The sequence below is a fragment of the Arachis ipaensis genome, chromosome B01 (genome assembly GCF_000816755.2).
Source record: "Arachis ipaensis cultivar K30076 chromosome B01, Araip1.1, whole genome shotgun sequence".
Lineage (NCBI taxonomy): Eukaryota > Viridiplantae > Streptophyta > Magnoliopsida > Fabales > Fabaceae > Arachis > Arachis ipaensis.
Window position 1 is genome coordinate 58,253,721 of NC_029785.2, and position 5,891 is coordinate 58,259,611.

Below are 5,891 nucleotides of genomic sequence, written 5' to 3' on the forward strand. Positions count from 1 at the left end.
CCTTAGGTATTTTAGAAATCACTTATAAAACGTAGCCGTAGGTTAATATCTATAGGTTCACTTTTTGTATCAAAAGAGACGCTTTTAAAGAGTAGCCTATTTATTAAGTTTTGGGTGCGTTTTAAAAGTGATGCCTAATGTGTCTAGAACAAAAAATTTGACATTCAGTGAATTTTTTCCCTCTTTTCCCTGAAAGCAAAGTCACATGCCCACTTAGTGAAATTTTTGTCATTCCCTCCAAAGAACAACGCACCTTCATTCATCCTCGCAACCCTGCCTCGCCTACACCTACTTCGTACACCCTCGCAACCTTGCCTCCAAAGCTCATCGTCGATCGTCGCCCCCCACTCACTCTCTTCACTCTCGCCGTTGGCCCTCTCCCTCCAAATCTCACTGATCACCTGCAAAGCGCGACCTTCATCCCCTTTCGTAAACCCTCGCAACCCTGCCTCCAAAGCTCACCGTCGATCGTCGCCCCCCACTCACTCTCTTCACTCTCGCCATTGACCCTCTCACTGTCGCTCTCGCCATTGACCCTCTCACTCTCACCATTGACCCTTTCATACAGGAAGAAACCCTCTCAATCTCGCTAGTGACCGTCGTCGCCCCCCACTCACCAGTCACCCGCACTCACGACTCTCCACATTGCTGCACCACTGACCGTCGCTCCTCTTCGCCATCTTGCACTGATTGTCGCTGCGCTGCCCTCACCATCGTCGCTGCTGCCGCTCTCACCATCGTCATCTCCGTGCTTCTCATCATCGTCTTCTCTGTGCTCACATCATTGAATAGGTATGTAGTGATTTCTATTTGGTTCTGAAATTTCAGAGGCTTAGGGTTCCGATTTTAGGGGTTTTAATTTGGGGATTTCAATCTGTGAAATATGGGTTTGTGAACTGTAATTTGATAACATGAATGCTGTTGTTGATGAAGATGTGTGGTATTTTAGGGTTTGTGAACTGTGATTTAATATACAGCTTGTCTATTTTCTCTGTATTTTTGTTTGTGAGACTAAATCCAAATGCAATTAATAATTTTCTCAATGAATAAGTTGGCTTCCATTTCTCTGTTTTTAGCTTCCGTTTCTTCTAGAAAATAGACCTATCTTTATATGTTTGTGCTTTCTCTCAACATTGCCTTATTGTTGATGAATATAAGGGCATGACAATCTATGAATAATACCTTCTAATGCTAAAAATGCAGTAAAAACTTGAGAAGTAAATTCTCCACCATGATCAGATTGTAGAGCTAAAATGGAGTGTCCTGTTTACTTCTCCATCCTCAATTTGTATTGTTTAAAGACTTTAAAAGCTTCTGATTTATTGACCAAAAGAAAGATACTAGTATATTTGCTAAATGCATCAACAAAACTAATATAAAAATGAAAACCATTTCTTGAATTTACTGGTGATGGTCCCCATATGTCTGCATACATTAATTTACTGGTGAAGTTAGGAATAATAGTTTGTTTGTAACCTCCAATTCTATATTATATAGTAAGTCAGGTGTTAGTTTCTGTTTTAAGCTTCCTGTTTTGAGTCCATTTTGGATATCTTTCTGTATAGGCTAGTTCCCTCACATATACAAGGTTCTCCCTTTGTATCTTGTTTGTAATCAATGAATGAGGTAATTCAGTTTCATATCATCTCTCTCACAAAGTCTTGAAAACTCTTTCTTTCTACACATATTTTGTTATGCTTTTTTATATTGCAGCTCCTTCAACAATGCCTAGTGTCAATAGAGGCCATTGAGATTTCTGACATGTAGCAATTGAAATTTCATGTTAACAACAATTGTATTTTCTGGTGTCTAAGTTTTTATTCATATATGGCCTTCTTGTTATTTAAATGTTGTCTTTACCCCATTATTTGCAGAAGTTTGTCATTCTTTGCACTTGACAGCAACTCTAAATCAAAGTTTGATGGCACCAAAAGTTATTTAGGGTAACCCTTTGAAAGTACTACAAAGGGAAGCTTGTTTCCTAAGTTAATATTTTTAGACATTTATCATCTTCTTTGTCTTTTATGCTGCAATTCATATGCTAATTCTTAGAATTCATAGTAAAAGGAGGCCAGTTGAAAGAGAAGCTTACAAACCACTACTCAAACTCTTACAGTCAAATTCATAATGTTTTAGACCTACAAACAGACAAAAAAATATGGATAAGAATTAGTTGGTTATCTTTATTTATATTATATAGCGGTAGACATTTTTTATTTTTAGTAAATTTAAAATTTAAGTTTTTATTTATTTTTGTATAAATAAATTAAGAAAAACATGTTTCTGTTGTGTTTTTAGTGTAAGCAGTAAATCACATATCAGTGAAATTGGGACTAAATGATGTATATATATTTGACAAATTAATGAACCCATCGCCTAAACTTACTCTGATATTTCTTATTTAATGAAATAATCTGAATTCTTCCAAATTCTGGGTTCCGCTTAAAGTGATTTTACATTGCATGCTTTTCTCTTGAAGAGAGGAAGCTATATAGCTATTATATTTATTTATTTAGTTTCTTGAACATCTTCTTGTCAAAGTTCTTGAAGATATTAAAATGCAACACTTAGGGATGAGAAATTTTTTACTGTAAAACAAAACTTCATACTTGTAAAATAAGGCATATCACAATTAAGAGAAAATATTATCTAAAAAAAAGCATGAAGAATCAAACTATGGTTGAGTTTGAATTTATGTGTGGTTCATTTGATGTTTAAATTAGCTTCAACTTCATTTTCTGCTTTTCCAACCCATCACTGTTGCTATGTGTTTTCATTTTGATATGCAATTAATGTATAGGATCCCAATTTTGATATAACAACTGAAATGAACACATGATACTCCTCTGTGAGTCCATTTAAAATCGCTTGGATATGATCATCCATCTTCAGGGTAAGAACAATCTAAAGCTAACAAAAAATCAACTAGACCTCTGATCTTGGCCAAATATTCATCTGCAGTTCCATTCCTTTTTATTGATCTTATTTGAGACTTCAAACTCTGAATTTTTGTCTTGAAAGAAGTAGTGAACTTTTCATGTAATTTATCACACATTTCATGAAATATAACACAATTGATTACTTTGTTCTTGAAAGTTGGAGTCATCGATGCAAGAGTCCATGTCATCAAAGCAAGATCCTTCAATTTTCACTCTTTATACTTGTCTGATTTTGTAGTTGATGATTTTCCACCTTTTTTTTAGCAAATTGAGATGAATTTTTTTCTTTTGAAATATAATCTCCTAAAGATTGGCTCTGTACAGTGATGAGTATAGTTTTGCGCCATGTACTATAGTTGTTTTCATGCAACAAATCTGTGATAACTGGAAGAAAATACTTGGAATCAGAAGAAAAAGTGGGTGTTACTCCTATGGCCATATTGAAAGAACCTTGGCTCATGATACCATGTGAAGATTTGAAAAAGAATCTAAAGAACATGAAGAACAGTAAATGAAGAAGAGAAATTGAGAGAGAATAAATAAAAATACATCAAGTAGCAATATTATTGATTGTGTTTTACATACAAGACTTGCACTCCTATTTATACATTAATAATATGAGTAACTAACAGCTTTGCCTGATATGAAAAATCTATTAGATTCTTAATTGCCTTAACAGTTTTATTAAGTCACAAGCTAACTAACCATTCTCTACACTACTATCCTTTACAAGGCTCAATTTCATCCCTCCAATATAAAATCCTAAACTCTAAAATGAAAAACCACATTCATCTTCATCTTCTCTTCTGTTTCTGTTAACTGCTACTGCTACTCTTGTACTTGTTTTGCTTTTTGAGTAATGATGGGCGAGTTATTCCATCATTCATAAGTCAACTGCTTTCTTTTAACATTTCCCTATACTTTGCCAATACTTTGCCAACTTATTTTATTGAAATTCGATTGTTTTTAGGTTTTTTTATACTACAATATCTAGGAATATCAATATGTATCATTTCTCCTTTTGTTCATGGTTGGTTTTTTCAGTAGCTTATTCATTGATACTGAATCCAAATGCATGTTGAGGATTAATAATTTTCTTCGTCCGAAATTGTGTTTCCTTTTCAGGAGCAAAATTTGGTGGCTGCCATGAGCTTTAGATTGTTTTGATCACTCTCTCTCTGGCTCTTTGATCTCAACAGGAAATGCAGCGTTTGAGTAGGCACACCCGTCTCAATAAACTTGCTCATTCTGGTAAACCTTTTTTTTTAATTTTCCCCACTTAAATCACCTCAAGTGAAGATATTTCTGGTGCTTTTTCCAATTTTAATCTGTATCCCTATATCTAATTTAAGTGTGAAAGTCTGGTTAATTAGTGCATGAAAAATGCTATAGAGACATATCAGGATTGTGTTAAAGGAAATGGAAGAAAGAAACACCTGTAGATTTTCATCGTTTGAATGAAACAAGATAATATATAATTCCTTGAATTCACCTCTTCTGCTGTGACCATGTTATTTTTTTTAGTATATGCTTTCTTGGTTTACTATGTCTACGTGTTCCATTTAATTTTTATAATTACGAATGTCATTATGAATATTTTTTTAACTACTTTTCTATATAATTATGCAGGGTAACAATGAAGATTAAGCAATAATGAAGATTAAGCTAATTATTATTGTGGTTTATTGGCTAAGATAGATTGCTATTTAGAATCTTTACATGTATGGTTGACTAATGATTTTTATTAGAAGATACTTTTATTGGCTAAGTGATATTATGGTTTTGATATGGTTATGCTTACTTTAGTTTGAGATGTATAAATTTTTACAGTTAACTTCATTCTAGTACTTTTGGATCAATGTTATAAATATATTCTTGAAAAGCGTAGTCTATTCCCAAACGCCAAAAGCGTAGCCCTTGGTGCAGAAAAGCGTAGCCTTTGAGAATAGGCAACGGCCGAATAGGAATCACCCCAAAAAGCGTAGCCGTAGCCCAAAAAGCGTAGCCGTAGCCTAAGGCATCATTTTTTTTCACTTTTGGCTATACTTTTCAAGTGTACCTGAATGGGTGTTTTTCTTGTAGATTTTAAAATTTTGATGGAATTTTTAGAATTTAAACTATCTTTAACAGTATTTTTTTCGCTATTTCAAGCAAAAAGAGTATAGAAAGGGCCGGTAAATTTGAATAATTCACCGGGTTGGTCCTTTTTTAAATTATACAAATCATTTTTTAAAGATTTCAAAAAAAAATGTTCCTAAAAGTGAGAACGGATGAAGATGAGTTTTCTTTTTATGTTGATGAAAACTTGGAAGAAAAATTTCTTCCTTTTTGGTGTTGTGAACCTCATCGAATATTAGGTCGTAAAGTAAGAACTGATATTAAAGATAGTTTGTTGGAGTATTTGGTTGAAAGAATTCCTATAAATAGGTTAGTGTTTGTTTCTGATCTACTACTATGGGAGGATGATAAAAATTCTGTCTTGCAATACTTAGGTGAGATTTTACTAGTGTTAGGAAGGTTTAATTTGGATAATAATGTACTTAGTTTGATAGGTTCTTGTAAGTTTTTGCAGATAGTAAGCTTTCAAATATTTATGCCGCAAGACTAAGAACTCGTATCAAGAAAAAGAATGCAAAAAAAAAAAAAGATCATCATTGAATCCTGAGAGAATAGATGGAGGAATGGAAGTTAATCAACCTACTTCGAAAAAAAAATTAAGAGTATTGATCGGGATAGTTACAAAACCAGCATTTCAAATCAGCGTTACACACCATAACTCGGCAACTTACGTTATAATTCGGCAAAACGTATTAATTCGGTTTAATGGAATACATCCTAATAGTAATAACGTCCGATCATAAAGTATCGGTCGTTAAGACCTAATAATTATTCATCAATTCAGATGATCAACACTAATATATTCGATCTTCTTACCCCATTTATAAAGGAACG

General features: G+C 33.5%; 1 long non-coding RNA gene across 1 annotated transcript; it reads left to right on the forward strand.

The window, feature by feature from the left end:
* LOC107618124 lies at positions 428 to 4,776 on the forward strand. The gene is made up of 3 exons (XR_001615155.2): positions 428 to 792; positions 4,065 to 4,190; positions 4,569 to 4,776. It is a non-coding gene; the product is annotated as an uncharacterized LOC107618124 (long non-coding RNA).